A 26,181-nucleotide genomic window follows, 5' to 3' on the forward strand; every position below is an offset into this window, starting at 1 on the left:
AACATTTAAACTAAAGCAACTTTCAAACAGGAAAAGCAAATGGGTGTAGGAGTCCAAATAATATGTTGTGGATGCTGCAGGTGAGAAGAACTGACGGGAGAAATGCTAGAGACAGAGACTCAGATGTGATGGAAGGGCACTTGGACTCTCCTCCATCCCCTTGAAGGCAGATTAACAGTTCACAAATTATCTCCCTATTGCAAACATCTCCCTCGCTTAAAGTACTGCAGGGGTAAAGGTAGAGACGTATATTCAGAGCACCTTGACATTTAATTCCCATCCAACAGTTTAGTTTTATTGAACTTAAGACATACAGGTTGCAATCTAGAAATTCCAGGATTTAAGTAAGTTTAATGCAATAAAAGAACCCCTGCCACCTTGTGAAACTACAGTGGTGGTGAAAACACTGAACTGACAAGAGAGTGTGAGACATTTAAATAAAAAGACGCATCTGTTAGATCAGCACACTGGACTGTACATTTTCTAATATGTCAGAGGTGAATAAGAAATCATTTTTTTCTTATGATATAGAAACATGGTTTATTACTTTGAGTTATCTTCCGGGGCTCAAGTTTCCAGGTAATTTCAACATCAGTCAATAAACTTGTGCAAATTCAACTTGTCCTGCTGTTCCTGCATACTCTGCTACAATAGAGGTCTCAGTCACCCTAGGAAAAGGGGGTGTTTGAATTTCACCTAACTGATGAGCGATTCTTCTGGACAGCTGTGTAGTATATAGGCACTATTATCTTTATCTTGTTTCTTTGATTTTCTAGCTCTTCCTCAGCCAGTATCACTACTTTTACCTTCTAGAAAGTTTCTAACTTTAATGTTTACTGAATCTTCTCTTTTGTCAAACGCTGTTTTTGGCGACTCATATGCAAGCAGGTATTTAATTCTTCAAAAACCTCTTAAGGAGCTGGCATTCTTATTTTATGATTGTTTCTCAGCAACACATTCGATAGTAGGAAATATCATCGATGGAATTTGAACGTGTTCCTTCTAATTTGGAGCCCCTGATATTCCCACGTTATGTTGGTTTGATATATTCATGATTGTTTGGCTTTGAGTCAGGTTCTCTTCATTGAACCACGTCCCTACACCTCCACCTTCTAAATGCTGGAATTTACAAAATCTTTAGAGTTAAGCACTGTTTAGTTTCTCACATAGAGCACCAAGCAGCTCCCAAATCATGACACAGAGACTTACTAATTATGAATGCTTGGCCTTATCTGATGCTTGTCCCCCTATCTCTTATGACTTAATTTAAACACTTCTTCTTATCTACCTTTTGCCTTGGAGCTTTTTACCTTTGTTTTTTTTCAGTCTGTGTATCCTACACCATGTACAGCTGGCTGGTGGCTTCCTGGCTGGGTGGACCTGGGCCTCTCCCCCTTTTTCTCCCTTGCTCTCCTCTTCTCATTATCTCCTCTTGAGCCTAGAGTTCTCCTTCTGCTTCTGCTCACTGCCCACCAGGCCTGCCTATATCTCTACTGCCTGGCTATTGGCCATTCAGTTTTATTAGACCAATCAGGTGTTTTAGGCAGGCACAGCAACACATTTTTAAATAGACAAATGCCACATAAACAAATGTAGCTCATCTTTGCCTAGTGAAAGCAATATCTCACAACATCCGTATCCCTGGCAGAATTCTTCTTTTTTTTAAATTTTCTTTATTTACATTAGAAACAAGATTGTTTTACATGTCAATCCCCGTTCCCTCTCCCTCCCCTCCTCCCCTGCCCTCCACTAACACTCTACCTAACCAATACCATTTCTGCTCCCCAGGGAGAATGGGGCCTTCCATAGGGGGGTCTTCAGAGTCTGTCATCTCCTTTGGGATAGGGCCTACCTCCTCCCCCATGTGTCTAGGCTGAGGGAGTATCCCTCAATGTGAAATGGGATCCCAAAGGCCATTTCTACGCTAGGGATAAGTACTGATCTACTACAAGATGCCCCTTACTGACACCCACATTCATGAGTTCTGGATCAGTTCAGACACTAGGGAAATGTCCAGAGATCTACAAGGATGATGCCAACTGACAATCTAAGCAACAGTGGAGAGGCTATCTTAAATGCCCTCCCCTGAAAACGAGATTGATGACTAACTTATATTCCATCCTAGAACCTTCATTCAGCAGCTGGTGGAAGTAGAAGCAGACACCCACAGCTAAACAATGAACTGAACTGGAATCCAGTTGTAGAGAAGGAGGAGTGATGAGCAAAGGGGTCAAGACCACGCTGGTGAAACCCACATAAACAGCTGACCTGAATAAGAGGGAGCTCTTGGTCCCCAGATTGATCACTGGGAAACCAGCATGGAACTGGAAGAATTCTTAATACAGTAGAGAGACCTGTTCTATACTGAATTGCTGGAGTTCAACCACATAAATAAGTATGAAATCATGGTAATGGATATTTCTTGGCAATTCAAAAGGAATTCAAAATGAAAAATTTAAAGTGATCTTTTAATTTCATAGCAGTTTAGGTTAAAAGCAAACAAGGGTTCTGCAATGTTGGGCAGAGCAAGGGGATGACATGAAAGCAGGACAAACCACTGCTGCCACCATGACTGGAGGTAACCAGGTTAAGTTTGCCTGAGGCTGCTCAGTCTTTTGAAAATGCAAAATGATGGGCCCTATGCTGTAGGCAGAGGGACCTGGAGATCTTGCAGTCGGAGAAGGAAACGACAAATGAGGATGATCCCAAGAAACACTGTGGCTTGTGTTTAACTTTCTTGCCCTCTGCCTATGTGCGAGGAACAAAAGCCACCACACCCACTTTTCCTCCTGTGGTGCTCACGGGTCCCAGGCCCCATGGCATTCTCTCATCTGCAGTGAATCCCTTTTGGGTTTCCCTTGCTTCAGGTAGCTCTACTGCTACCCCAGCCATTCCTGGGAGTGAGGGGGAGGACTTCGTTCCTTCTAAATATATTTTATTATTGCAGGCAGACATGAAAATGTCCAACACAGTTTTGCAATTGAAACAACACAACACAAAACAAAACAAAAAACAACCCTCCTGATGATAGTACAGAATTCCCATAGAGATTTAGCCTATTCAGTAGTGTTAATCTCTAACATAAGCACAGTTCATTTGCTACAATTAACAAACCAATACTGAGTATCTACATGATTTATTTGAACTTTTTATTCATGAGTTTGCTTCATCACTCTCTATTTATTCAGTCATTTTTAATGGCATAGACTGATTTTTGTGTTTAGCATAGGATCAAATATGCTTTTATTATTGCACAAGTTATTCCTGTTACATAACAAATATGAAAATTGTGTAATTTTGCTTGAAAATTATCACTGAGCAGAAGTTGAGTATTCTACTGTTTCCAGTTTGGTGGTCAGAATGGTGACTTTGTGTTTCAGAAGTTGGGTCTGTTTTCTTCCATCTATGTCTACTTGAAACCTAGCCTATGAGTTCAAGTCATGTATTGTTATTGAATTGCAAGCACCATTGATTATAAGTGCATAGGTAAAGAGATTTTTTTTTGGCGGAGTTTATATAGAACCATGTGAATGCCTGGTAGCCTTAGAAACAACTTGGAAATGTATCTGTGGCCTTCTATGAACTCCTATTGTACTCTTACAACCCCACCGTACCCTCCCATGTCTGAGAATCATTATTGTTGGAGTAGAAATCACTCTCTTTCAGTTAATTCCCACTGTAGGAACCACAGAACAGAACTGGCAAACTTCATGTATTCTATAAAATTCTCTGTTGACCAGGAGGACCCTTAGAGAGACATACTTGGTCCCCTGCAGAAGGGGAAAGGGTCAAGATCCCTTGAGCAAATTGAGAGCATGGGAAGAGGGGGGAGGGAGCTACAAGAATGAGAAGGGAAGAAGAGGAAGGAGGCAGAGGTCATGAGGGAGCAGAAAGGTTGAGTCAGGGGAAGAATAGATGAAAGGATATGTGACAGGTAGGGTTTTAGTTGGGGGGGGTAGGGGAGGACCGGAGGGAGAAGGGAACTGGGATTGTCATGTAAATCAATCTTGTTTCTAATGCAATCTTGTTCTGATGCAATCACATGACAGACAGAGCATGCTGTCCCTTTAGCAACTTGCAAAACTCCTTCACTTACCAGTCACAAGGACTGAGTCTGAAGTCAGAATGGAAACTTTCAACTACATGCCCTGCCATCCTCCATGTGAAGATAGATCTTGAAGTTCCAGGCGATGACAGAGCAACACACACATTGTTACATGCTGACCAGCCTTAATGATGCTTCATAATAAGTATTTGTTTACAGCAAGGGACAAGTCCCCTCGCTGGCTTCAATTTATGGCGTCTGGCAGTTCCTACTGCTGGGATCTTAGCCAAAGACAAGCACTCCCCTTCTGCCTGTCTTTATCCATTTTGTTTCTCAGTTAATTTTTTGAAGTATTCTTCCTATAAATTCCTAAATATGCCATTTGGAATTTGACTTGTGACAACCATGCTCCTCCCGACATCTGGTATAAATTTTGCCTGAATCGCGATTTTTGCCAAATTCCTGTTCTTTCTGGATCAGAAAAAATCTAGTTCTCTCTGTCTTGGGCAACTCATTAAACCCCTCTGAGGTAATTTATTTCACTATACAGTAGGTAAATTGCTTTCAACATGCTGTTATTAGGATTGGAGAAAGGCATAGTGAAGTAATAGTGTGATTCTAAGCCCGTATCAAGGGACAGAGTAAATGGCATATGTTTAAAACCTTCAAGGGGTAAACATAATATACAATAGAAAATTCTCAAAACTTATATTCATTAGGAATCATTAATAACCTCCATAGATGGGAGGTTGATCTAATCATTGTGCTTGTTCAGCCAAGTCACAGTTACATTCTGTGACATTCCTTCATTGGGAGAGTAGATTTGAAAGAGTTGAGACCAGGATCTAGAGTTGCCTTCTGTCAGGATTTACTAATGCAGCTGTGACTCAAGAATAGGAATAATGAAATTGGTTTTAGATTTCATCTTAAATCCTGAAAATTCTGGACTCTGTGGATAGTTCTGTGCAAGGAAAAGATGGAGGCAGTAAAAACAAATCTGAACATTTAGGAAAATATGTAAACGGAGTTTCTGTCCTACTTGGTCCCACAGCCATTCGGTCCCCCAAAAACACACAGAGACTTATATTAATTATAAACTGTTTGGCTGATGGCTCAGGCTTCTTATTGGCTAGCTGTCTCTTAATTATTAACCCATTTCTATTAATTTGTGTATCTCCATGTGGTTTTGGCTTACTGGAGAATGCCCGACATCCTTTCTTCCTGGTAGCTCTATGGCATTTCTCTGGCAACTCCTCTCTGCCTTCTTCTTCCCAGCATTCTCCTAGTCTGGGAGCCCCGCCTGTACTTCCTGCCTGGCTACTGGCCAATCAGTATTTTATAAAACCAATAAGAGAAACATATATTCACAGCATACAGAGGGACATTCCCCCATCAAAAATATTAAAATATGTAAAAAAAAATAAGAAAAGATCAAGGTAGAGTTGGAATCCAAGTCTAGGTAGAATAGGGATGGATCAGGTAAATAAGAGATAGCTGGTTTTGCCAGTGTATGTTTTCATCATGGGCATGCCTAGAAGAATTTTCATCATGGGATGATGTCCTCAAATAATCCAAGATACACATAAAGAATGATGAGTGTCTGATATCACAAAAGGGATGAATATTTTGCCACCAGACCCTACTCTTGCCTTTTATCCTCTTTCTATTGCCCTCCTTTTTCTTACCAGTCTCCTCCAGGAAGTGTTGACTTAAGATTCGTTCTAGCCCTATCCAATTTCTAGAGTAAGTTATAACTGATAGGAGAAAAATCTTATAGCATTTCTGCAAAGCCACTCTATAGCATGTTGGTTTTCTTCTGTAAAATGGCTTAGGTTGCTTACACAGCATCTCTACTTATTTGAAAATAGCTCATGAAGGCAGGGAAATTATGGATTCACCAGACCCAGTATAAATGACAAGTGGAATTTTATCTGGGAAAAGAATTTATGCCGAAAACAGTGGGACTTTCAAGGCATTCCCCCTCCAAGAATGCTGGCCTTGCCTCCCCAATGCTCTCTGCAACCCAAAGGGGTCCCAGATTTCAGATCCTCTCCCTTTAACCTGTCATGTCCGCACCTGTATCCATGCCCAAAAGATGTGGCCACTGTTACAGGTGCACAGGCAAATATATTCGAAGTCACAAACAGCCCACTTTTTTCAGAACATCTAGTCTAGCCATTAAAAACTTCAACCTTTTCAGTCTTAGGCATCCACCTCTCAGACTCTGCCACTCCCTGCTGGTTGGTTTCTACACACTTTGGGACTTGGGGTGGATGGGATGGTTTCTTATTTACTCTAAGATTTGACTCTTTCCTTCTCCCAAATATAATTCTGTGTCAGAGTCAAGGGAAGGGATAGGGATGACAAGAGCAACAAACAGGATTAATGGAAGGAGGAAAGACTTGGTGAATTTTGTGTTTGTCTGCCTTCTATGATGTCAGATACTCATCAGTGATCCTTTATCTGGTATTTTGGGGCATTCTTCCACTGTAGGGATTCCAACAGAAGTTTCTGTCATGTATGTATCTATCAGGCTAGCTGCTTTTCCCTCTTCTGGCACAACTATAACCCATGGGAGTGCTATTAAAGTATACAGGTCTCACAACATAGATAGCAATTTCATTCTTGAGACAGTTCAGATGCCATCTAGTAAGACAAATTTTGCTGCCTTGGGGTTTCCTTGCTAGCCACTGATATTTCAGCCTTTTCCCTACTGGGTATTCTATGGGAATGTCTTTGAGAAATTCCTCTAAAAGCATCCTAATTATGGCTAAGGCAGTGAAATCAGTCAGTGCTTGCTGTCTAAAGCAATTGTCTATAGATCTTTGAACTAGATTCAACACATTCAGCTCTTGTATATAACCTGAAAATGAAAGATGATCAATGTGCTAAATCTTCTCAGGTCATGTCTAGTCTGGCAACTTCTTGTTTTTGGCCCTCGAAGCATAGCTTATATTCCAAGATCATGGGAAGTGTCACATATAACATTGGGTTAACTGGCTAGCCAATAGGATACCCCACAAAATAATCTTCCTACGCCGCCACAGTTTCAGTTGCTGTACTTAATTTCCCAACCAGGATTTTAAGACACCTGACACCTTTTCCCACACAGTGTGAATTTCTTTTTCTAAGAAGTTACAGCAACCGAGTGGGTAAAAATTCATGATTTATTTTTTACCACCTTCATTGAATAATCTTTGATCCTTCGAGTGCTATTGCTAAGAACTATTTAAATCTTCCTGTACCATGATTTTGACACTAATGAAATGGACATAATACCTAACTTACTGTATTATTGTGAATATTACAATGGAATCAAAATTGCTGGTCTATATAAATCACTCATCTGAAGATGACTTAAGACATTGACTTAATGGAGCAAATTGAGATCAAAGGTAGGCATTTGGGTTTTGTTTGGTTTGAGGCAGGGTCTCACTATGTGATCCCAGCTGGCCTGTTGTTCTGATTGTAAATCATCATAGCCTGGAAATTGCGGTGATCTTCCTGCCTTTGCCTCCCCACGCTAGAATGACAGCAGAAGGATATTTTCTTATGATGTCAAAGGAGAAGTAAAATAGTGGCTTTATTGTGTGAACTGGAGGGTTGGGGTCAAAGATTCAGCTCTGTAGAGAAAGAGAAGCAAAGTCATATTGATTTGCGTACGGATCAAATAGTGTGTTCTGCTTAAAAGGAGTTAGAGATATTTTGACAGATCACCCTGCTTTAAGACTCAAAAGGTGTGTGTGTGTGTGTGTGTGTGTGTGTGTGTGTGTGTGTGTGTGTGTGTGTGTGATTTCACTCCTTTGTACAGAATGAAATTTCTGACACATTAATGAGTAAAGGCTGCCAGGCATCTCTTGGGAACTGAAGAACACATTATTCTGGGGGAAGTGTGATCCCTGATGAACTGTATCTGAAGAGGAGACTGAGCAAAGGCCATGCGAATCTCATTTTGAATAGGATTGTTCTTTCAACTGGGACCTCAAATTCTTCAGGTTCTATATCTATCTCACCTTTAAGCATATTCTGCTAGATTTTTCTAGATAAATTACTATTTTAAAGATCCCAGATGCTATCACCCTGATTTTTTATTGTTCAAGGATTTCATATAAGCATATAATTTGTTTGATGAAATTCATCCCTCTGTTCCTTCTCCTCCAATTTCTGATCCATGAATCAACCACCTTCCTAACTTAATGCTCTCTCTCTCTCTGTATCTCTCTGTGTCTCTGTCTCTCTGTGTCTCTGTCTCTCTCTGTCTCTCTCTGTCTCTCTCTGTCTCTCTCTCTCTCTCTCTCTCTCTCTCTCTCTCTCTCTCTCTCTCCCTCTCAAACTCACTGAGTCTACTTAGTGCTACCAGTATGTGCATGGCCACCGACTGCAGCAAATGCCCGAAGAAGTTGACTGTAACTCTCATATCAACCATTAATTCATGATACTATCATTCTAATTTTCATAGACATAAATAAAGATGACTATCCTCCATTTCATTAAGGCCACAGCCAAAGATGGCCTCCTCTATACCTTCTGATGTGCTAACATCACCTTTATCTAATATAACCTAGTGTGGACTTGCAAGTGTTTTTTTATGAATACACTTAATGGCATTCAATATTTTTAGTCTCTGATTTTTTTAGGTGGAAATATAAATATACAGATATTGATGACATCTAAGGATAGTCAAAGACACACTCATTTAGACCCAAAGGAGGATTTCAACTGTCTCTTGTGACCCAGTTTAGGAGGATTACAAAAAGAAAAGGCTAAAAGTTTAATGTATACACATTAGTTCTTCAAGCTTAATTTCATGAGTACATTTTAATCATGATGAAGGCATCAATGAGGTAAACTGACCTAAATAGATTTGAGTAGATATGTTTGAGCTTATTTTCCTTTTGATGAACATGTTATCAATGAGCAATGTCAGTGCTCTAAAAAGAAACCACGGGACTGAAGAGATGGCTGAGCAGTTAAGAGCACTTGCTGGTATTGCAAAGGATCCAAGTTCGGTTCCCAGCACCCACATCTGGAAGCTCACCACCTCTTAGTACTCCAGCTCCAAAGAATTCAGTGTGCTCTTTTTGCATCTGTTGGCATCGACATGTAAACACACACACACACACACACACACACACACACACACACACACACACACACCAAACAAACACACACAACAAACATGAAAGCAATTCCTAATGGCAGGACTGATTTCAGATCCATAGTTGTACAGGACTCAGGTTTACTAGACTAGCCTTGCAAGTCACTTAAAACCAAGCAGTTAAAACATTTTTATCACTTATCTGTACTTTCTAAAAAGCATCTAGAAGTAATCAGAGAAGAGGCAGTGTTGTCATTTAAGAAAAGCAGAAAGACGCCATGTGACAGGGTTCAAGCAGAAGGTTTTTATTAGGGAAAGGGATCATCATTAAAAGGGGGAAAGGGAAGGGAGGAGACCAGCCTCAGGGGACGGAAGCAGCATAAGGGAAGAGGAGAGAGAGAGAGAGAGAGAGAGAGAGAGAGAGAGAGAGAGACAGACAGACAGAGACAGAGAGACAGAGAGAGACAGAGAGAGGGAGAGAGAGGAACAGAGAGAGAGAGAGAGAGAGAGAGAGAGAGAGAGAGAGAGAGAGAGAGAGAGAGAGAGAGAGAAAAGGATGGGAGGTGGGCAGGGACCTTTTTAAAGGGAACACAGTGAATGTGCACAAATGATGCTTTTAGTGGCTGCAGCTGAGGGCGCATCCTGTCAGAACCCCACACATCGGCCAGTACAGATATCTAGTAGTAACAGTTAGTGCTTGGAGTGAACCTCCTCCATGCCCCCTCTCACAACCTTCTTTATAATACTTGCTTCACAGTGTCATCTGGTCCTGGGGAAAGTTCTTAATCTCATACACTTGTACATTTGAATCCTGAAATAAGTGAAGATCAGGCGAGGGTTTTTAATAGCCACCGTTTTCTAGTGAGCACACAAAAAGTGTGCATTTGAAGGTGGGTAAATGGATGAAAAAGTCTCTTCTTTCTTCTGTTTTCAGGACTTTCTAAATAGACAAGATTATCCTTAAGATACATACTCTCAGCCGGGCTTTGGTAGCACACGCCTTTAATCCCAGCACTCGGGAGGCAGAGGCAGGTGGATCTCTGTGAGTTCGAGACCAGCCCGGTCTACAAGAGCGAGTGCCAGGACAGCCTCCAAAGCCATAGAGAAACCCTGTCTCCAAAAACCAAAAAAAAAAAAAAAAAAATACTCTCATTGAAGAGTAAAACAACTATCTTAATTAATGAGAGAGACAAAGAGGACCATGGTTGTTTGTACAGGAAAAATGAGTTCTTCTTGGCTCTGAACATGGATTCCATAGAATGCAGCATTAGTATTTTAGTACATACTAGGCAGATGTTTTGTGAAACCATATTCAGAACAACTCCATAAAGAGTACCACTTTGGATTGATAATATGATATTTTCATCACTTCATAGAGGGTCTCTGATATGAAGGACACAGTGCAAGTGTCAAAGATAGGGATTGCCACGTTAGGATTCATAAAATGTACCAGGAGTGTTTTAGCTATCAACAAACTGGGGCTCTGATATCTCCTATGCAAATTTGAAAGTTCATCTAGGCCCAAAGGCTATTTAAATAAACTCATTCATTAAAAAAAAAAAGTAGTTCCCAATCTTTGGTAGACACACTGCCCTGGTTTATGTATATTGTTTCTACAGGAGAACGTGACCTGACAAACAGAATTTATCTGTCACAAGTGTTTAAATGTATCAATAATGACATGCAGCCTCGGAATTAGAATTTAGGATTAGAAAGATGCTTGCAGTTATGACCTCATCCTTACACATATAATAAAAGAGAGGGAGATTTCAAAGGAAGTATTAAATATGGGACACATCAGGTATAAAGAAAAAGGAGGGAAGGGAGGGAGAGGTGGGGGGAGGGAGGGAGAGGAGGGAGGGGAGCCCCGACACCCAAGAACCCAACCTACAGACATTTAGTCCACTTTAAACTGGTACCCAATTAAAAGATGGGTAAAGGCTGAATTTTACCCGCTGATACAAAATCTGTTTGTCTATTACATCAACCAAGAAAGGAAAATTGGTAAATTCCAACATCCTCTGTCATTCGAGAGCTTTCAGTGGTTCTTTTTTTTTTTTTTTAAATTGTTGTCACCAACACTGATACAAGACAAAGTGAGAACTTTGTGAGTCATGTCTTTTCAACTTCCCAATCAAGTCAGAGAGGTGAAGACAGAAAACAAGCTCTGTCTCTAATTGATCTGGTAGGTGGAGAAACCATACCCTTTTTGACAAAACTCGGCAAAAACACAGTAGGGTGCTGGATCTCAGCCACAATATTGAAGCCTCTTGGATGTGATGTAAAAAAAAAAATCACAAATGATAAAGCCTTTTTAGCCTGAGTAATAACAACATAGAACAGCCGTATGTCACTACTGAGAAGTCATTGGCATGCGGGCTCTACTGAGAAAAGCACGCTGAGCACTTACATGGTGGAATGAACCATTGGATATCATTCCCTTAATGGAAAAAGAAATAGTTTAATTTTCTAGAACAAATATTTTTGTTAGATGACAAGAGCATAAACTGAGCTTATATCCTCAGATAGATACATGAGGATTGATGCAATCCCAAGGATAAATATATCCAATGAGATGGATATATTTGCTCCAATGAAATTTCCTGATGGAGGCTGAAGTGACAAAGCTTTATTCTAGTTTCCTTGTCATGTGTATCAAATTCTGAAAGAATTCAAAATCTATGACTGTGTGTTGTGTTTACAAATAAGTGTGGGATGCTAATAGTTTTATTGGATACCATCAATGGATACCGAGGTCTTCAACCTCTTCAGAATCTTGGGTTATCCTCCTGTGTTTCCTACAGCAATAACTTTTGGCTTGTGAGTCAGGTTCAGTTCCAAATTATATTTGGTAATTTCTGCCTGGATGGCTTGGATATCATCTACTTCAAAAATTTATGTTAACATACTAGTCCAAATTCTGGTCTTTTGTACTTCCCATTTTAATCACCTCCAAATATTAATTTTAGCTCTGTTATTGAAGGAAAGGGAAGTGATGTGATCTTATTTTAAATAAAAATTGAATACATAATACAAGACTGAATAAAAAATGAGCTGAGTGATAGCATAGATCCTCCCTAAAACCATGCTCTTGGGGACCCACAGGCTTCTGATTCTCCCATTTCCTTTTAAAAATCATTTTGATGCTGTTTTCTTATGATCCAGTAGTTACTACAGAACTTTGAGACATAACTCCAGACTTCCAGACTGAAAGGGATAAAGAAGAATATAATTCCTTCAAATTCATATTTTCTTTTTTAAAATGTTCTCTTTCTATTCTTCCACCTTAGTGGAAAAGCTGGGGTATAGGTCTCATATTGATCAGTGGGCAGAGAAGTAGATTACCGTAATTGGCTAGCATTCATCATTTACCTCGAAGGAAGAGAAATGGTTCTAAAAATATTGTGTCTAAAACCACAGCCTAGCTTTGAGTTACCTTGTGGAATCAGAATTTTACTTTAAATAAAGGCCAGCAATGACTTTTAATTTGACATTGGATATGCAGAAATGGATTTTAATCATCTGCCCAGTGCCTAATATCTTTCCCCTGAGCTAGTCATTCTAACGTCAATGAGTAAGAATAACCACACCTACGAATCTATTAGGGTGGCTTACTGCCCTCCTGAAAGGATAGCTTCAGACAGCAATCCTAACTCTTGTGTTCAATGTCCTATAAATCGGGTCACAAGCGTTTCTTCTGTTCTACAGTTATTCTTCACCCATGCTACTCGGTCCAAATTAAACACTCATTGCCCCATATGTCTTTTGCACTTTCCCACATCTGAATTCTTATTTCACTTCAGCCCTCTCTTTCTAATCTCTTCATGATAAGTGCTACACATCTTTTAAGATTCAAACAGGTATACTCTTTGAGATAAACCTACATTTCACATCCTTCCTGACATATGTTATTTCTCAGTTATAGGCCACAGGACACGCTCAATCTTGCTCAACTAGGAAAAGTTTTGAAGAAGTCTGAGAAACCTCACATTCACTGCAGGAACAGAAGCAACAGGATTTAGATTCATAGAGCAATTTATCTGTGAACCCTGGTACTTGCCTGGCATCAGAACGACAGCGCTACCCAGCCTGTATTTCTGCCAATTAGGCCAAAAAATATGAACACCTACAATTTTACTTTTTATTTCTCATAACTTAGTTTAGCGTTAAAGATGTATGTAGAGATACACAGAATTCACTGAATAAAACCTCAGATTGGGTTTTGCAATGTAGGGAACTTTCAGAATGTAGGCAGCATTTAAACAAGATTTTTTTGCAATAGGTTTCTGTTAAATACAAAAATTTCTTCCTTATAAAATTTGCATTTATGGACATCATTCATTCGTTCACTCATTCATCTTATCAGCAATGCTCGTGAGCTGTAATATATCAAGTGCTATAGCATCTCTGGAAATAATTTTCAGGAAATGCATGCTAATGAGTACCATGGGTATCATAATAATAACAACAGAATATCATATTATCATTTAATTATCACTTGTAACATAGCATAAATCCAAGATGTAAGTAATAGAAGAATGTATATTAAAGGAAGGGAGAATACTTGAGAATGTTTTCTTTTCTGCTAATTTTTTTTTCTAAAAATCTAAAATTGCTATAAAATAAATTTTACTAATGAAATGAAGATTGCAAATCATTATTGTAGACAATGAGTTCAGAACATGATTGAAGCAATAATCAAAATACAGAGAACGTGATCAAAAGAGTCACACTAGAGGTAGGCATTGCAGAGTGAAAAGTGGGGTTTCTAGAAGGAACAGTCATGTGGTTTACTGTACAGAGAGGAGAAAGAATCAATGTGCACCAAAGGTGTATAGGAAATCTCCCACATAAGCTGGAATTAGTTCAGTGTGGCTTGAGGGAACAGTCATGAAGGAGATGCAGAACAGACTGGAGAACACATGATGGACTGAGAGGACCAGGCAACAGCTGATGAGCAAGGAATCAGGGACTAGCTTGTTGTCTTATCATTTCTACGTGAGAAGGATGCGGTGTCTGCTTTGGGACAATGTTGTGTCCCCAGCATCCAGCCAGTGAAAGGCCAGCTTCGTAATGTTTCATTCTTTGAAGTTTTCAAGTTTTCTAGATTTAGTCTTGGGGTTTTTGTTCAATGGTCAAAGGCTCTTGGAGAAAATATTGCCAGCCAAGATGAGAACATTTCGCTTAAACTATTTAAATATATTTATACATCAACTTACGTTCATTATAGGTATTTTTAGATAAATAGTTAATAATATGATTATTTATGATCATTTCAGATATCCTTACTGTTATTTTATTCTCCCCCCTTTATTTATCTCTCCCTACCTACTGTCCCTCATTTTCTCCATTTTCTCCTGTCAGATCACTTGTACCCTGTTACTCGCCTCTTTATTGCTCGCTCCCCCTCAGCACCCTGGTGTACAGATTTTTGCATGTCTAATACGCCTCAGTAAAGCTGTTAAAAGAAAATCATCTTGAATTTATAATGACACTTCCTATTCAAATTCAGGAACAGAAGTTGCACGGCTTATGTCATCAATCTTTCTATCAGTCCCATTTATCTTTTTTCTTTTATGTCAGAAGTTAATATAATTAGTTACATAATTTTTTCCAAAATACATGCACACAAAAAAAACTCAAAACAACATTACTCTAGTCCTATGATTCCTCCAAAAAGCGTATTTTCCTTTTCTTTTTGACCTTCACTTAGGTCTTGATAGCAATGTTCAGTTGAATGTGTCAATCTTAGTCACTTATAATTGCTCATCTCTTGAGTTGTGTCAGCTGCTAAATAGTTACGTAGGTAGGTTTGCATTTCCACATTTTAAATTTTTAATGGTTATATATTATTATATGTGCTGAATGGTGAAATCAGAAACAAGTTGTATTTAAAGTGGGCTGGAGAGATAGTTCAGTGATTATGAGCACTTGTTTGAATTCAAGCACCCACTTGGCTTTTCATAATCATGTGTAACTTTTGTTCCAGGGGATTCAATACCCTCCTCTGACATCTGTGGGTACCAAGAATGAACATGGTATACATATTTAAAAGCCATCAAATAGTCATACATAAAATAAAATGAATAAGTCTGATAAAAATGTAAAAATAAATCACAAAAATACAAGTTGAACAAAAAGATGTCGAGCCTTTCTTCCTCTCAACGTTCTTATTCTCCTTTTGCAATAGGTAAGTTTTAAAAATTTCTCCTTCTACTTATATTATTTTAAAATAAATCATATGTGTCTATAATATACACAGACATAAAAGTGGACACAGTGTACATGTGTGTGTATGTCTGTCTCTGTGCAAACATTGGCATCTCCCCAAACTGTTCTCAGATTATCTGAGTCCTATTGTGTGTACTTGTGTTCATTTTCCTTTTAAAATATAATATCACATTATATTATATTATAATATACTCCAAAATGATATTCAGTGTATGGCTTAAAGTTAACATTTTTAGAAATAACTTTGATTTTTCAAATTCTGGCCTTTGTCTTAGGATTTTTTTCTATTACACTTTTGGGACTCTGTTAAAGTTTGTTCCAGTTGATGAGTAAAACATTATATGTTGTGAGGTGTGTGTTCTCTTGTTATCATCTTTGACCCTCCATCACTCCCAATTCATCATTGAAAGAATTGTTTTCTTCTGATTTTCTAGAAAGACAGAATCAAAAAAAATGGCATTTTCACTTCCTCAGAGATCTTTGTGTTTGGTATTCATTATCACAAATTCTTCCATGGCATATGAATCTCTCATCCCGTCGTAGCTTTTACATACAGTTCTATTTCTGTGTGACACACAGGATCTACCTTCTGGTCTGTAGGTTACTTACAATTTTGTGGAAAATGTCTTATTTATTTTCTGTTGAGTTTTTTCCTAAAGGTTGTGTTTTTGATGGATGTTGACATAAACACAATCTTATGTTTCAGTTCCAAAGTCTTTCTAATGTTTCCATGCACACCTTTCCTTAATCTTTGAGTGGCAAAGGTTTATCCTTACTTTGGGTTTTACTAGCGCACACATGGACATCCTCTGTGTGTACTTTAAATGTACTTAGGCTTAAACTAAGAGTTTCAGTATTCTAGGCTTTATTTCCTGCAGAGCTATTGATTGAATTGATTCTCCTTGGATTTATCATGGCACTAAATTTCGTTCTTATGTGATGTGAAGTAGTTGGCAGGAAATGTCTATTCTCACTATAAAAGTAAAGTTAAAACTATGATTTCTCTTTCACAGGAATTCCATGGCTCTTCCCAACCTATCCTCATGGCTGATGCTTTATGTCCAGATGCTAATCTGTTCTCATGATCTATATCTAGATGCTAATCTATTCTCATGATCTATATCTTGATGCTATTTGCTACACTTGTTTTTCATGCAAACCACTACACGTTGTCTAAATGGGAACTAAAGTCCTGGAACATATGTAGATTGAATATTAATGGAATACAATGAAGATTTTGTTAAATTACTTAGACATCATGGGAAGTAGCCATCTTCTCTTTCTAAGTAAGGACTATCAGAATTCTCTAGTGTTAGTATATAAAATGTGAGATTTTGATTTTAGCCCCCTTTTTATTTTTAGCTTCATGTGTGCAACATTTAGGGGAAATTTTTGTATTGATGCTTCTTGACAAATGATTCTATATTATAGTAATTATAAAATGTACATTATTTTTAGTTTCTATGAACATCAATATTTTCAAAATAAGGAAAAATAATTTTTATGATAACCCTTTGGAAACTTACTTCAACAATGAAGGATTTATTTTGACTCAGTTTCAGAGGTTTTACTCTGGGGTAGGAAGTTATCCAGTTGAACCAAACCTGAGTGTTTTTGCAATATTTCTGACTCAAAAACATTCATTTCAAAGTCTGTTTTCAATCATATTAATTATTGACTTAGAAACCATATATTTTCTTTTTCTAGAAAGTAAAAATTAATGTGTCATTTAAAACCATGGTACTGTGTTTGGCGATTGAGTTACCCATTACCACACAGATTCCAAAACTCAATGGCTTGAAATAACAGCAATCATTTATTCATCTGTGACTACAATTTGGGCAAAGTTTGATGAGAATGGGTTATCTGCCCCCACGGAAGATCATCTAAAGAGAATGACAGGGTTTGAAGTGTCAGCACTATTAGAGCTCATTCATGATTGGCAAATTGGAAGAGGAATACTGTCATCCTCCATGGTCTAGCCCGGGCTTCTTCATCACAGTCTGGTTGAGTTTCAGAGAAGCCTCCTGCTGTGGCCACTTGATATGTAGCTATTATTTTAAAACTAAGGAGTGCTTAGCAAATTCATCATGCATCCATTGCCCCTTGATTACTAGTTCAATGAAGAAGACCCAAATATTACTTTTTTGAGAAATTTTGAGTTGAATTGTGATCCTCTCAAATTTATCTGTTGAAAACCTAATTTCCCCATAGTGAAAATGGGATCAAAGAGAGGGATTTAATTCATTACACTCAGTGGTCTTTTGACACACACACACACACACACACACACACACACAGAGAGAGAGAGAGAGAGAGAGAGAGAGAGAGAGAGAGAGAGAGAGAGCTTAAATACAGGGCAGTTGAGAGAAAAGAAAACATGAAGATGCACGAGCAAATTGTCATTCACATGCTACACAAAAGGCCTCAAGAGAAAAAAATCCCATGCTAATATTAATCTCAATTATCAAGACTACATATTTGAGCAAATAAATTTCTGTCTTCTAAGCAACCTTGATGGCTGTACTTAATTATAGTAGCCCTAGTTGATTCCTACAGAAGGAACTGGGCAGACGTTGGAGAACTGGGTCACAGCTGATACTGGAAGGTCTGAAACAGTATCTGTCACCAGCCACGGGTGTGTGCTCATCATAAAGAAACACTGGCTTCTTTCTCACAAGCTACAACTACTGTCAGCTCTGAATAGGATCTCAGCAGTTTTCGGCAGAAATATAATTCTTTCTTGAATTATTAGTTATCAGTCAGAGTTTTATTTGTCCTTTTCTTACTGGAACATTGCATTACCTTGTAGATAGTTGCATCCAAGGGTATTGATTTCAGCTTTCCTTGTCTACCTGCCATCTATTCCTTTCCCTTTCCCTTAAATAAATCGTGAGAAAAGCTTAAAACTTTCTCAAGGAGACAGCTGTGCTTCATAATCCTTTTAAATCAAGTTCTTCTAAAATTGTTTCTTCTCAGATGAGCTGACCATTATGTAATTAATAAGGTAAGCAGATAAGTCGGGGATGTCATTTATTAAGGACACATAAAACACACGTCTTAGTTTGTTCTAGGATACAATTTTACGTCTAGAATCATCATAGTACTATGGTACTTTTAATATACTGAAATCTTAATCAGGGAGTATGAGACAATCTAGAAATCCATGGGATGTGGAACAATCTATAATCCATTCAAATTGAACGCAAATATTTTTGTGTGTTTTTAAAGAATTTCCTTTTAGTTTAATTTTTTTGTTTCTGAGAATTTCATACATGAATAATGAATTCTCACCTCTCCTGCCTGACTTTCAACTGCATCTCCCTCTCAAGCCTTGTATAATTATCACTGATACACACAGAGTATATGCATATGGAGAACTCTTGAGCTCTTTTGGTCTTGCTCTTATTTACATATGTTTTGAACTGACTACCTGGAATTAAAAACCTATTGAGGACCTGTCCTGGAGTTGACTGTTTTTTGTTTTTGTTTTTTGTTTTTTCCTCTGTCTCAGCAGCAGCCCATTGGTTGCCTGTGGCTCCTGTGAAATTCCCCTTACCCATATTAAAATGTCACCTGTGTTGTCACTATGCAGATTTTGCTATGTAACCATTCTGATGAGATTTCATGGGAGTAATGCCTTGCCTAGAAGATAGTATCTAGCAGCATTTATCGTGGCCCTCTGGCTCCTACAATCTTTTTTTTTTTTCCCCCTCTCATTTCCATTCTGTAAACCAAGAGAGTCAAATGCCACATGTTCCCTCTTGTACTTTGGATTCTATCTGAATCTTTGCATTTGAGTAGGTAACCAGAAAGTAGAAGAGAAACCCCGAGAGAAGGGGAGGAGCCTTCTTATATGTGATTTAATTGAATGGAAGATTTATCGACTTCTTGAACCTTTTAAAGGGGCAACTCTCTAGACCCATATGAGATTTCTATAGAAGAAAATCAAAGGGGATCAACATTATAAATTTTTATCGCACAAATGATAGTCCTTAACTTTTTGAATGAAGTAAAATATCTTGACCTGCTTGACATTGTCTATTTAAAAATAAGATATCATGACTTTGTATTTCTACTAAATGATGACTTCCATTTTATTAATGCCATTTCTCTAAAAGTGGACCTTCCCCGTCTTTACTTCTATAAGCCCTAACACAGTCTAAAATGATTAAAAGCACAGAAGTCAAATTTCATTTGTTTTTCTCTCTGTGAAGTAATTGTATTGGGTATGTAGTTTTGTTTTTTTTTTTTTTTTAAATCCCATTAGATTTACCAGTGTACCCAGTGGTGTGTGCTATAAGAGTCATAATTACAATCCCTAAGCTGCTATTCTGATTTTCACAATGCTTGAAAAGAGTTAGGGCTTCACTTTTAAAGTGAAGAAATTGGATTCCTTAAATTGCTCACAAATCATTTTTATGAAGCCATAATTTCACAGCATTTTATTCTATCCTTTAAAATTTATTCTGTCTATCATGCAATTTCTTTCATTACATAATCAGGGATAGTTTGTCTTGAAAACTATGTAAGTAGATAAGAACTTTTAATCTGAAGGGATTGGTAGCAATAGTGAGTTCTTGAGTGTTAAGGTTGACTTCAAGCTATGCGAACGTTTATATGCTTCCAACATTACAGTTTTCTTGGAAAGTCCATTCAGAAAGCCTGCGACTATTGCATAACCTTTTGTCAGGGGATGTGTCTCAGTGAGAACTGGTCTTCAAGTGACTTCAAATACATACAGCAGACAGGCAACCCCAGAAAATGAGCTTTGGATTTGAATAGAATTCACCTATTCTTAAACAGGACTTAATTTATAATAAACTCTTTGGGCAATTAACCTTAGTTTTATTCATAGCTTAACTTTGAACTTTTAGTAACAAAAATCTCCAACAGAAAGGATATATACAATGTGAAAATATTGCTTCTGGATACACTGTTTGTAGTAGCAAAATTAATAAGATGATGAGTTACAAAATGAGTGTAAGGGTATAAAATTCCAATACAGTGCACAGGACATACAATGATAGAAGAAATAGGAAGTCCACTGGCCTCAAACCATAGTAATGGAAGTATGAAATAATAACGGAAGTCCTCTGAGACAAGTTCCAAGCACCTAACTTCTCAGATACAAGCTTTCTTTGTGCTTGAGCACAACTCAGCAATTCTTCATTGCTCACAGTCTCCCCTGAAAGATGGGCCCCATCTCCAATTTCCCTCTGCAGTCCATGTGCAGGCTGCACCAGAGAGCCCCTGCTACACCAAAGGCCTAGCTAGCCACCAGAAGGCCAGCCCACAAATTGGACAGAGACTTCCTGCAGGATCAGATGTCATACCCGCTGCTGAAAATCCAAGCTGTAAAGACTAGAAGACCAAAGAGGAAACAGAAACCAAGGAAGAACACACCCATCCAACAAAGACTAGCTCAGAACTCAGCACCTAGACCTATAATTATCCCGAACCCAGGTTCCTAAATGCTAGTGTAAGAACACAATCAACTCCTGGCGTGAGAGCATGAGAGAGTTGGCCCCACTACTGCTCTGTCATGCTGTGACAGATGAGAGATACCCCCTTTCCCCTCACTGTGTGAAGTAGTCAGGAGAGCTGTCCCTGCTCTTTAGCAGCTTCAGCAATAGGAGATTGGGACCTGTATGTCACCTGGGCTGCACAGTAGAGCTGACTCTGTTGCTAGGGCCTCTGGCGAACCATCCCTGAGGCTGTGAGAGTGGGAGAGATGGCCCCAGTCCCCTGTCCGCCATGTGCTGAGAGTGCAAACTTGTACAGCTACTTTGGAAATCAATATGGTGGTTTCTTAATTCAAGGCCCAGCAATACCACTCCTGGGCATATACCAAAGGATGTTCAATCCTATCACTAGGACACTTGCTCAACTATGCTCATGGCAGCCTTATTTATAATAGCTAGATTCTGGAAATGACCTAGATGTCCCTCAACTGAAGAATGGATAAAAGAAATGTGGTACATTTACACAATGGTGTATTAAACAGCTGTTGAAAACAATGACATCATGAAATCTGAAGGCAAGTGGATAGGACTTGAAAAAAATCACCCTGAGTGAGGCAACCCATACTTAGAAACACTAACATGATATGTAATCAGCAATAAGTGGGTATTAGCTGTAAAGTAAAGGGTGTGTAACAAGGAGTGACAAAGAGGACACCATGACATCATGAGCCACAGAAATCAGTTGACCAGGACTTTCGAGAGCTTGCAGAGATCAGGGAGCCTGTAGGGGTCTGACCTAGGTACTTTGCATATATGTTACAGCTGAGCAGCCTAGTGACTTTCTTAGCAGTGCGAGCAGGAGCAGTCTCTGACTCTTGTCTTTGGGGGACCCTTTTCCTCCTACTGAGTTGCCTCTTCCAGCCTTGATATGATCGTATGTTCCTGGTTTTATCGTAGCATGTTATGCTGTGTTTGGTTGATGCACCTGGGAGACTTGCTCTTTTCTTAGGAGAGATGGGGGCGCATCTGGGGGGAGAGCAGAGGTAGGGGAGGTGAACAGGGGAAACTACGGTGGGGTGTAATATATGAGAGAAGACTAAAAAATAAGAGACATGAACTGAAACTGTAAAGCACAGCCGACACTGGGGAGAATTGGGGCTGGAGTGTCGGCTCAGTGGTTTAGAGCACTTGTTCTTGCAGAGGGCGTGGGTTCCGTCTCTAGCACCCATGTGATAGCTCGCAACCATCCAGAACTTCAGTTCCAGCGGACTGACACTGTCTTCTGGCCTGAGTGGGCACTAGCGCCATGTGTGCAGTGTACACACATACGTGCAGGTCAAACACTCATACATACAAAATAGACAAACCTAAGAAAACCAAAGGTGGAGAGTGCTGTTCTTTTGTTGAAATTATAGTCTCGATGGAACACGAACCAAGAGATTCATTAACCACGTGGAGTTTATTAAAAGGGGGGAGAGAGAAAGAAGCCTAGAAGAGGGGCGGAGAAGGGAGAGCAAGGGGGTTGAAGAGAGAGAGAGAGAGAGAGAGAGAGAGAGAGAGAGAGAGGACATGCAGAGTTGCTAGCTTAGAAGGGGAAGCTTGCACATGCGTACTGAGTTCTTACTCAATAAGGAGTGATGTAGCCATGACGTGGCCGCCACGCCCCTATGCGTGTCCTGCCCATTGTCAGGTTCCAACAAAGAGAATTGGAAGTGCCAAGATGATAAATACAGACTTAATGACTGCTAGGTGGCGTGCTAGAGGGAGACGAGTCTGAGTTTGCTATCGTGTGATTCTCGGTGAAGCACAATGCTTAAGAATGAGGCTATCACCACCATCACTATACACAACTCACATTTTCCTGAGGCTCCACAGGCAAAGCTGAGTCAGGGTCGGGTGTGGCACCCGGCCTTGTATGGCAGAATCTTGCCTCCCAATCCTTCCTACATTACTAGACTATAAGTGTTATGATAAATCTTTCCGCCAAAAGCCGCCGAGCCCCACGGCCACGAGTGCGCTTTACGCCAGCCGCCCGCCCCAGTTAGGGCCCAAATGAATACACAGAAACTTGTATTAGGTTCAAAGCTGCTTGGCCAATGACTAGGATTCTCATCTGCTAGCTCAGTCTTAATTATCATAAATCTATATATTTTATAAGACTTCTCTTTATAGAGGAGGCCTTTCGCTGGCACCCTCTCTTGCTGGTGGCTCACATCCTGCCGCTGGAGGAGGTGAAGGGGAAAGGGACCCTTCCTCTTTCCCCTTGCTTAGATATGAGTCTCCTTGCTATGTCACTTCCCGCCTGGATCACCACTTCTCTACTACATTTCCCAGAATCCTCTTTGACTCCTAGTCCTGTCTAACTTGCCGTCTCATTGGCCAAACAAGTACTTTATTTAATAATCTACAAGATAAATATACAAAGAAGTACATTCCCCATCATCTTAGCTTCCCAACAAGAGGAATTCTGCTGCATTTAAGGCTATCTCCTGCAGCTACTTCTATAAATATTTATAGCGCTGCAACACAAAGTACAGAGACTTGAAGATTTTTCAGACTGTAGTCTGTTCTGATACTTGGAAAGACCAATGAAGGCATCTCAGCTAGTCACTATTCAGTGACTATGCAGGAGTTTGCTCAGTTAAGTGTTGCTAGCCTGAGAGCTTACATGTCTAGGAAACCCTCTGAAGATATCCCATCGTTGCCACAGGATTTATAATATCCATGTGCGTGTGTCCTTAAAGGATACTGGAGCTACCATGACCAGGCTAGTTAGAAATATAGGCTCATTGTTTCCAGAATAGCTGAATAGCATCTGTCTGAGGAATAAGCAACCACCCCCTCAAACTTCTAGAGACTCAAACCCAAATCTCTGCCTTTTGATTCCCGAGGGATGCAAGAGTGGCAACTCAGAGTCAGACCAAGTGGAAGTCCCCTGCCTTTCATGACTTAAGTCCTTCTCCCCAGATCTGTTCTGAACTGTTGGCCTGGCCTGCTGTACCTTATGGAGACCATCCTGCCACGTTCTCCAGGTTTATCTGGGGCCACCATCCTGCTGCATTGTAGCTATAATAGCCTCTTCTCTTTTCCTGGCACATCCAGGTGAACTCCCCACTGGACATCCTGCCCTCCTGGAGTGATGGTTAACTTCTCCCTTTGTCTTAATAGCTCTCTCTGTTTATCACATCAGTGAAGAGCAAAAAAGGCAAAGTAGAAACAACAGTAAAAATCCCTGAACCTGGACCACCTAGGCTGTGTGGAGTCTCCTGAAGCACAGAGTGCTCCCAAGGTGGCCATCAACTCTTCCTTTTGAATGGTGATACAAAGGGACAGTTGGAATGTAGAATCTGACACCTAGATCAGAAATTAACTTTTCTTAACATAAAGTTGCTATAATGCAAGCAGTCCTGGCTCTGACTCTCACCCGTACCCTGGCTCTTTAAAGGAAAACTCCACCCATTCTCATTCTCTTCCCCCATCCTGGCTGTTCCCTGAAGGGGCAGAATGTCTCCCCCTTTCTCTTCTGTCCTCTCTCTGTCTCTGTGTCTCTTCACCTTTTTTTCTTTTTCCTTCCCTTATTTTCTCACTTCCCCTCAATAAAACTTTTAGTATGAGTCACGTCTACAGGTCTCTGTGTCCGTCTCTCCCTCACTCCCTACCCCGTGTCCGTCACCTGCCACAGGACCATGATCCTCCATGACCCGGGACCTGCCACCTGAGGGCCCAACCCATGCCACTTTATTCCTAAGAAAAGGGGGTTTTTCTTGTCATGTATTTTGCAAAATACTTGTGGAAGTATCGATCCTGTGCTGAAATTTCTGCTGTCAAAGTCCTATTTGAATTGCCATTTATGACCTACATTCTAGCTGCACATTAAAGAGAGGGGGAGGGAGGGAAAGAAAGAGATAAGAAAGAAAAAAGGAAAGAAGGAAGGAAGGAAAGAAGAAATGGTGGTGATGGAAACAGTAGTAATATATAACACAGATAGTGTATGGGTATTTTTTTTAATACTTATTATTAAGTGTCCAGTGTAGTATCATACAGGAAGTTCCAACATAGCATAAATTTCTAGGCTTTTGTAAATTAAGACTTCTTTCATAGCTTACCTTTACTGATTATCTCAGACTTACATATTTAAATCAAATTAACAAATATGAAGACTTAGCTTAGTAATTATTATATGTAGTTTAGTAGATTAGAACCTCAAATCATAGATAGCTCACAGAAAACTTTGAGTAAAATCTTTAAATAAATAAGTGAGGATATTTTCCTTTCTCTTTTGAGACAGGGCCTTACTATATAGCCCTGATTAGCCTGGAACTTCCTATGTAGACCAGGCCATCCTAGAAGTCAATCTATCTTCCTCTGCTTCCAGGATGCTGGGATTCAAGGTGTGCTTTACCATGCCCAGCAGGACTTATCTCTAAATTACTATTTTAAAAAAATATCCTGGGAAAAAGAAGCACTATAAGTAGAAGATTCTCCATTATTCTGAAGTCTTTACTCAGCTCAAGTGCAACTGAGATTTGTGAATTTTCTATTGCCATTGTTATTATGACATTCTAATTGAACTGGCATTGTCTGCTATCGATGTTAGGGATATGGAACAAAATAGTGTGAATAAATAGTGTGTTAAAATAAGTGAACCTGCTGTGAAAATGTGCAGGACAGAGTTGGGTGGGGGCCTTGAGGGCATCATCAGGGGACCAAATACCACTCATGCACTCACGTGTTTAGGAAAATGTTTCTTCCTGGCCTGTTTCTTGACTTTGGCTTTCTTCTAGGACATCAGCTGTATGTGTACTCCAAGGAGACCCAGCATGCTTCTGGGATGCAGACAACAGTAAGGATAAATGGATGCTCACATCCTTATTCAGGGCAGCAGAAAAGGGATTGTGCCACAGCACTCGCTCATAATGAAGAGCCTTTGTAGGTACAAGTATAGATGAGAAAACTCAGTTATCTCGGAAGCCATGGCTTGGAGTTTCTATTTCAATACAAAGAAAAGAGATGAGATTTTGAATGGCTAAGAGTCTCTTCTTAGGGTTCAGGCTTCTCCCCATCTACACATAGAACATTTTTGGATACACAGTAATTTAGTCTTCATCAGTGTCCAACAAATACCTTGCTGAAGAAGAGAGCAACAACTGTGATGGACATTTGGAAACCATGAGCTTGCAAGAACGTTGAAGACGGAGATATTACTCAAGGACTCTGACTCTGTGATTTTCATCAAAAATAGATTCCTTTCTCATATAATATATCGTGATTGTAGTTTCCCCTCCCTCCACTCCTCCCCACCTCATCTCCTTTCCTGACCCACTCCCTTTATGTCTCCCATT

The sequence above is a fragment of the Cricetulus griseus genome, chromosome 10, assembly GCF_003668045.3.
Source record: "Cricetulus griseus strain 17A/GY chromosome 10, alternate assembly CriGri-PICRH-1.0, whole genome shotgun sequence".
In the NCBI taxonomy this organism is placed as follows: domain Eukaryota; kingdom Metazoa; phylum Chordata; class Mammalia; order Rodentia; family Cricetidae; genus Cricetulus; species Cricetulus griseus.